An 8814-nucleotide genomic window follows, 5' to 3' on the forward strand; every position below is an offset into this window, starting at 1 on the left:
TCAGGGAGTTTGGGGGGCAGGTGGGATTCACAGCTGGATAGGAGTCAAGCAGTGTCCATGGAAAGGATTGGGGGGCAGGAGGGACCTGCAGGGGCTTGCTGGAGTCTGGGAGGGTTTGGCAGGCTCATGGAGCCCATGGGTCTGGGGGTGGTGGTGGGGAACAATGGGACCAGAGGCTATTCTTATCCCTCTGACTCATCCCCCCAGCAAACCTACCCCACCATGCCTCCCCACAGATGGGACTTAATTCCTCAGCTCCTGGCAGTGACAAATGCTGATAAAACCATCAACGAAAGCAGTTTGCAGGATAGGGAGTTTTTTGTGGGGGCTGGTTGGTCCACGGGGGTGGGGTAAGAGGCAGAGGGGCTAAAAATAGCCCAGTGCCAGCGGGGTGGGTAGGAAAAGCACAGCCCCGGGGCTGGAGCTGGCAGCTGGGCTTTCCCAGCCCTGGAACTGTAAGGAAGTTCCATTCACCAGTCTAGCCCAGATCAATTATGCTTGAGCATACATTGATCCAGGTTTATCTGAGACAGGGTCTGACCATTTTTAAACTGGGCTGTGTGTGTGGAACTCCTGTTCTGTTATGAGTTTAGATTGATTTCCAATCACTGACACCAGGTCTAAGTGTAAGGTCAACTGCAGAAGCGAGGTGGTGAAGACACCCTGTGGGTGTCTTCTAAGCTGCTGCGCAAGGTGCCAAAAATCCAGGTCTTGAATGTGGTGTTGGCAGTACTCACCACCTCCTTTCTGAAGTAGACATGCATGGAGCAAGAGCAGATAGCAGAAAGTATTACCCCAGTGAAGATACTGAGCTCTTTGCCACCATAGTGTAGACATACCCTCTCTACTTTTGAACTAGGAACATTTTGTAGCTCTTTGTACCTCTTCTACTTGTCCTACAAGTTCTTCTGGGCAGGGAGCTTAGTAGTCATAGAACTACTGTTTGTAGTAATACCCAAAGGCTCCCACTAAGAGCAGGATCCAATACACTAGGCATGGTCCAGACTGAGTAACAGCCTGTCCCAGCTGAAATGTCTTATGGCTTAACCATGCTAGAGGTAGGCCTGTGTGAATAGGGAAGTATTTGATTCGGATTTGCCTTGAAAATCCCTGAGGATTTCAGAGGACAGTGATTCAATTCAGAGATTCAGATCACTGTCCTGAATCGATATGGCTAAATTGGCTTTGGAAGATTTGGCGTTGATTTGGAGAGATTCGGATTGGCCAAAGAGAGGCAGGCACAGCTGGGTGGCTCCTTTGGTTGTGTCTGCCTCTCCCCAGGTGGGGGGAGCCACAGGAGAAACTCCCGTGGCTACCCTGCCCAGCCCCATCCCCTGCCTGGCCCCTCCCAAAGAAAGCCCTGCACCTATTGGCTGTGGCAGTGGTGATCAGGGCCTCTGGGTGCTTATGGCAGAGCACTCCCATGCAGCGTGGGGTAGTGGGCATTAGCAGAGATTGTCTATCCTCACCTGACACCCACGCAGCAGCTGCCACATGGCACAGGTGCAGTGTGGGTTTGCAGGGCGCTGTGCGCTGTCTGGGAGCTGGGGCTGCTGGAGCTAAGTGGTGTCAGTCTCCGGCTGACAGATGGAGCCATCCCAGCTCTTAGACAGTATGCAGTGTACTGCCAAGCCACACTGCACCTGTGCCATGGGGCAGCTGCTGCATGGGTATCAGGCAGGGATAGACGATCCCCTCTGCCCCCCACTCCCCCATGCTGCATGTGGGGGGGCTCTATGAGCCCTCAGAGGCCCCAATCCCCCCTGCCAGAGTGGGTAAGTTTGGGGCTTTTTTTTTTTTTTTTTTTTTTAAAGTGCTGGGAGGGGGCTGTGGCTGGGGAGGGCAGCCATGGGAGCTTCTGCCGTGGCTCCTCTGTCAATGCCTGCCTCTGCCCTGGCAGGGGGAGCCACAGGGGCTATGCTATGCCCAGCTGGCACCGGAGGGGGAAAGGGGGTGCAATGCAGGTGCGGCTCACTCCAGGCGACAGCAGGGCATAGCCCCCATCAGCACTGGGAGAAGGGGCTGTGCCCTGCTGCCGCTTGCCAGTCAGCGTGGGGGTGCATGGGATGCAGGCACGGCAGTGTTGGGAGCGGAAGCTGTGCCTTGCTGCCACTTGCCCCCTTCTGCCTAGAGCGAGCCGTGCCCACATCCCACCTCCCCCCCCGCCCTGGCTGGGCAAGTGGCAGCAGGGCAGAGCCCCTGCTCTCAGCACTGCCACAGCCACATCCCATGCCCCCCTTCCCAAGTAACATGCTGCTCCATCCATCCCAGCTGGGCAGCATGCCCCAGCCCCAATCCCCCCCCCACGTCCCTTCCCTCCGCCCCCCCCCCACCAACCCCAACGGACTTACCAGGTGGAGGCAGCTGTCAGCTACCTGTTTAGTCTTAGGGCTGAATCTCCAAATTGGCCAAATCTTTTCCAAAGCTTTTCAGAAGCTTTTCCAAATTGATTTGCATGTTTCGAATTGATTCGGGGCTTTTACTTGCTTTCCTATTTGGATTCGGTGATTCAGTCCCGAATCAGGCAAAATCTCCTTTGAATCAAATCAGCTACTGAAGCTTCACACAGACCAAGTATTTAATAGATTCATAGATGTTTTTGTTGCAAAGGGACCTCAGTAGATCATCGAGTCCATCTGATTTAATGCGTCACTTTTTTTCCAGTCTTGGAAGATTTGCTTTAAAGACTCCTTGGGACACTAGCCTGGACCTTAATCTTCCTTTGGGTACTAAAGCAGCTATGCTGAATTTGTGTCTTGAGATTGAATGAAGCAAGAGCGGCTTCAGTGATGAGAGCCGAGGGGCAGAAACAAGAACTAACCAAAGATCAGAGGGTAGACACAGATACCAGGAGTGCAGGAACAAGGCCCAGAGTTAAAGCAAGGTAACAAAATCAAGGCCCAGAATTTATCACTGTCTACCTTGCTGGTTTTAAACCTCTAAAGGTCCCTTCCAGCTCTTCTTTTCTATGATTCTGTTTCAGCACTACAGTGTACTTCATGACTTACTGACACACTGCTGTAATAGAGTTGTACACAGGCAGTAGGTGCACATGGATTTGAATGCACTTTAACAGCTTGGCACTGGTTGTTGCTGTCTGTTGCTAGAAAAGCCTTGCAACAGCATTGGTAAACGTAGACAAACACTCTGTCCTGATGGGCTTAGGAGGCACAAGAGCAATATGTGTTAGCCAAAGACCCACCACAATGTGTACACCCCAGAGTGAATTCAGGCAAACATGCTACACTTCAAAAGAATATGTACTACAAACATAAGTTACTTTGTACCCCTATGCGCAGAGCTAGCGAGCTCATGTGCTGCATTATTCAAGATCAAAACCGTAAGTTTCCTGGTGTTAAGACGTTTTGGTTTTGCTAAGCTCAGTGTTCTGGAATAGTATGAGATGCCACTGAAAAACCTACCTCTGGGTTGCAGAAATCGTTGATAGTGAAGTGTAGCAATGCCAAATGAGTTAGCTATGTTGAGGTCTGTCTTTGGTGCTGGGTGGACGGCCTTAAGTCAGCTAGTTAAGGATGACAGAACATGCTATTATGATTGACTAATGCTGACTTGAAGGAATGTGGTGTGTAGCTATGGGGAATGACAAGCCACAAATGCAGTAACTGGAGGAGACACTAAGAAGATAGTAGCATTAGGTCCATTTGATATCTCTGGCCATTTTGTTTTAATGCAGCCAAGGGCTGGATATAGCAAGGACTAACTAAATTTGTTGCAGTAATTTTAGTTACTTTTCATGCAAATCCCACGACAGCAAAGCAGAGCTAGATTCAATTATTTAGAGAATAGTTGTATACAGTGCCTCACTCCTGAATACATACATCTGTCAGTACCACTAGGAAGTTTAATATTTACCAAATCAAGTTTATTCAGCACAGGTCCAGCAGACCTGGAGCACATGGGTTTGATAAGAGCTGACGTATGAAATATCCTCCCCTCCCTGCACCATTTTCTTCCTTAAGTTAGCCTATGATCATTTCTGTCCTATCATTATGAACCTGAGTGATTAACTGGATTCAAAGAAAGAATGGGCTATTTTCTTTTTGAGTGTGTCATGAGTAGAGAACCGCACAAGACTGATAAGTTAACCTAATCTACTTTATTTACAGTATGTACAGATCCTTCAGAATATGACTTTGAACAGAAATATGAAAGGACAAGCAGCCAGCTTGGCCCCATGTTGTCAGATCTAAACAGGGCCTTTGTAGTAGGAGACACATCTGTTGTTACTGCTAGCAGAGCCAGATTCTGGTTCCAGTCATGCTCATGGTTAAATCACAGTGAATCATGACTCCTAGTACCAATAGCAGCAGGATTGGGCTCCCTGAATTCACTGATGCCCTTCCCCTTTCCAATCTGCTGTTCCTTCTGCTCTCTGCCTAATTTACTGCTCTGCTTTCTGTTTTGCTTTCTGATCTGCTGTTGTGCTGCCTGTCCCTTACCCAATCTGCCACATGCCACACATAGGCTGCCTGCACCACTTACGGCATGTGCACTGTAGGTTGACTACCTGTGCTTTAGGAGACAAACACATGCACAAGATGTGTGGGTGTACTATAGGTGTGATGTTAAATCAGTTTTGTTAAACCAGTGCAACTTGGTGCATGTATGGAAACTCTCATGTCAGTTTAAGCTTGGATCAAACCTGTTAAGCTTGCACAGCTGCTTTGTCTGCAGTGAATACAGAGTTTCCAATCTTCATTTGTTTTCTCAATGAGTAGTTGAAGATGGCATAAGCAGTCTGCACCACAATTCTGAGAAGGAAGAAAATACTTTACATGTCAGTTTTCCCAGCACTTGTTGCAAAATGACTTGGGGAATGCTTTTTCTATAAAGAAAAGCAGCATCAGTGGCAAGAAAAATAGCTGAGTAGTTTCTATTCTGAATAGTTTCTATTCATGGGAGGATCAAGCCTTTGTTTGACCAGAGATATCTTCCTGTAAAAGTCAATGACTTTGTGTACATCAAGCATTTGAACACTTATACTTATTTTCATAGCATAGGGCCCATTCATACATTTTCTTTTTGCATTAATTTACATTAATTTTCTGTAAACCTCAACTTTTTCTTTCTCCAGCTGGGCTGAGTGGGGCTGTTCTTTTTCCATTACAGCCTAGCAGTTAGAGCACCAGCCTAGACCTCTGGAGATGTAGTTTAAATTCTCTCTTCTGCCACAGCCTTCATGTATAACATAGGGCCAGTTACTGGAAACCTTTATTTTCAAAGCAGGGATCAGGGTATTTCTTGGCCTCAGCTGAGTCAAAATAGTCCATGGTTTGCCTGAGCTTGAACAGCCTAGTAGGCTAGCCTAGTAAAGGCATGCCAGCTTCTGCAGCCAGTGGCACCCACATAGCCAGTATCACATCAGGCTGCCTTTGACTTGACTGAACAAAAGACAAAGTACCCACTTACACCTGTCAACTAGGGGCAATTTTCAGCTGGAGGAGAAAGAGGCTCAAACTCATCACAGGAACCATAATGAAGGGCCTTACCTGCACACCACTGGAGTGGTGAGAGGTAAGCGCAATGGAGCTTGCAAGGAGCTCAGATATGACAAGTAATGGGGGCTGTGGAAGTGCTTAAGCTTGCTAGACATGAACTAATTTCATCTTCCTGTCACTAGAGTTGTTCCTGGTAGACCAGGCCCCTGTGCAGGACAGCACTTAAGTTTCATATGAAACTTAGAAGTTGGACAGCCCTGCTCTGAGCATTGTCCTTAATATGGACAGACTCAAGCACTTTCTGGAATTGGGGCCTTGGTTTTTAAAATGCTCTCTCCCTAACTGCATAGAAACACTGAATGAAAACGCTACAAAAAAGTTGGAATGACTAAAATGCCTTCAGAAAAGGGTTGTAAGATGCCTTTTATAAGTGAAGATGGGTGTGACAGATGCCAGAGTAATGAGCTCTCCTCATCAAGCCACATTCAGCAAAGGTGCTACCCTGAGACATGCTGATAATACCCACAAAAGACAGGTGGTAAATGCAGACAGACAGGGCTAAAGATTATGAGGGCCACCACTAGTGAGAGCTTTTAAAAGAAAAGCAAGGCTCTGCCTGCAGCATCCTGAACTATGCAACTATGGGAAATAATTTTTGATATCCAAGGAGGGAACATACCTGAGTGAAATTACTTTTCTGAACAGTTCTTTTGCCCATAGCTGTGTCCCCATGGAGAGTGATGGAATAAGATTGACTGGCATATATGTATTTCTCCAAAGACCATGCAATTGAATCATCCAGCCAATCTGATCATTTCTTGAATGAACCCCACCAAACCACTGCAAACACATTTTTCCCCTGATTAGAACAGTCCATTAAATGCTGCTCATTCTGTATTTTATTTCTGAGAGCTTTCTAAATTGCACTATTTGGAAGCAATATTTTGAAAGTGCCAGGCCAGTCCTTTTAGAAAAATGCCTTAGAGGCAAGTTGTGCTCTTCATATGAAGCGCTGTTTTTTTTTTTTGAACAGTAAAAAGGAAACAAAACAGACTTTTCATAAATCCCAAAAGGTCTAGTCCATATGGACTATAGAGAAAGACCCATTTGTTTGTAGTTCCGAAAGAAAGATGGTTGCAATTACAGCACTGGCTGGTACACAGGAAATCAGGGCTCAAATCCCCACTCTTCCACTCTGCAGGAACTAAGCAAGACTTTAAGGCCCCCTCTATATGGTAAGCATACTGCCACTACAGTAATAACCTCAATCTCTCTGCATTGCTTCAGCTGGACTGCCTCCTGAACCGGACAAATATATAGGTTTGGTTGTAAGGGGTCAGAGACTGAGCCACAGGCAGCCTTTCAGGTCCACCTCCCACTCCTTGCAAGAGAGGCACAGTAAAAACATGTTCTCGAATGCTGTCACTTTGAATTGCCATGCTAGGTAAGTCTAGTGGTTTATTTAAAGCTTGATCCTTTACTGCTGAAACCAACAGAAGCTTTGCCACTGACAAACAGGAGCCTGGAAGCTACTGTGTGCCCAAAGTTCACTCTTCTGTCTCCAGCACTATCCTTTTCCTGATGCCTCAGACATGGTAAGAGTGGACAATTTTGGACTGGCCTTCTCAGAAATTTCCTTCTGACCCCTTCAGTCAGAGGTTGGCTTAAGCTTTGTAGTATGAATTACTATTTACTTCTAGAAACCTGAACTTGGATTTTTTATGCAATTGCTCATTATTCATATAAACATCCATTCCTTCTTTATACATCCCACTAAGCTCTTCGCATCAGGAAGATCTTGTGATGATGAGTTCCATAGACTAATCATAGGTTTGAACTTATTTCTAGTATCGGTTTAAAATTTTCTGCCTTCCAGTTTAAATTTTCCTCACTTTAATTTAACAGACCCTTGTTCCCGGTTCTTATAGTACAATCACAGTGCCTCAACATACCTTTGTTATGTTACATTACCTGTGAACCGTTATCACATATGCTTTAAATGATTTTAATCTTTTCTGTCTCTTTGCATGTGGAAGTCCTTTTGTGCCTCCAATGAATTCTGTTGTTCACCCTTAGACCTATCTTGAATCTATGACCTTTTGTGAAGCAGTGTGGCCAGGAGTGGGCAGAGAGGTCTCAGTGATGAATCGATACACCACGGTATATAGCACAACATTATTATATTTTTAATATTAATCTCCATTACATTCCCTATGCAGTCTAATGCTTGGTATTTCTCAGCAGTGCCAGACCCAAACTATCTGAGCAGCTTCTCTAAGCTCTAGTTATTTTATATGCATATGCTATTGTTTTACAGGGGGCACAGCACAGATGATTAATTAGAGGGCATTATACAAGCTTACAATTGTGGTTTTTTGTACATATTTTTTCTATGCATAGAGAAGCAATGTTAAGAACATGTACACAAAAGGACAAATTACCTTCCCAGCAAACAAGAGTGTTTGTCATGCTGTATTCATCATGGTTATCAGAAACCAGTTTTGCTCTGATGTTCTGTGTGGACCAGCAGCCATGCATTATTTCCCAAACATAATATCAAACACAAAGTACATGGCTAGGCAGGAACAAGGCAAGAGTTGATATAGGGCACCAATATGCTAACCAAGTAGCATCCAAATGTTACAGTGATTGTAGCACCCAATTGTTATCAATCAGGCAAAGCAAAACTTCCAATACTTTCTCCTAGCAAGCAGTATGTTTGAATACAGGATGGTGGTAGTGAACTACCTTCCAGTCTGCTCACAATCATGTGGGGCACCCCTACTCCTGTTTGTGACTATATAGTAAGGAGAGAAAGTAGTTTCACAGCCACATAAACTTTCTGTGGTAGCTAGAGCAATTGTGTATATGGAAAAACAGCATTAGGGACATGTTTAACTTTTAGCTGCTCTCTCAGTACAGTTTAGCAACTCAAAATAAAGACGAAGAGCCAGCACCATTTGACCAACCAGCTCTCAGTAGACCACAATTTGACATTCTTGTAGACTGGACCAATGGATAAATGCAAGGTTAGTGAAACTCATATCCATGTCACAAAGCATATATATATTTGTTTACCAAGTTTACAGGCAAAAATGATATGCTCTACCAAACACACATTGACAATTGTTTTCGTTCTTTCTTTAACATTTTTACAGTGGGGGAGGTGAAAAAAAAATCTAGCCCTCTGATGGCAAGCAGTTCCTGCAGGGAAATGACTGGATGTATGTACAATGAGCTAACTGCCTCCTCTGTCTTTTAGTGAGCCAGCACTCTGATTATTAAACAAAAGGGTTTATCCAAATATTTTGACACCTAATTTCATAGTTTCTAGGGTCGGAAGGGACCTGAGCAG

General features: G+C 45.3%; 1 long non-coding RNA gene across 1 annotated transcript in view; it reads right to left on the reverse strand.

Moving 5' to 3' along the window:
* Window positions 1-7622: 7622 nt before the first annotated feature.
* Window positions 7623-8814, reverse strand: part of LOC109303475 — a 1896-nt gene continuing 704 nt past the window's right edge. Inside the window, exon 2 of the long non-coding RNA XR_002099131.1 lies at window positions 7623-8774. This is a non-coding gene — a long non-coding RNA (uncharacterized LOC109303475). The remainder of the gene's footprint in view (window positions 8775-8814) is intronic.

This window comes from Gavialis gangeticus, unplaced genomic scaffold (genome assembly GCF_001723915.1).
Source record: "Gavialis gangeticus isolate Ggan-Ray unplaced genomic scaffold, GavGan_comp1, whole genome shotgun sequence".
In the NCBI taxonomy this organism is placed as follows: Eukaryota; Metazoa; Chordata; order Crocodylia; family Gavialidae; genus Gavialis; species Gavialis gangeticus.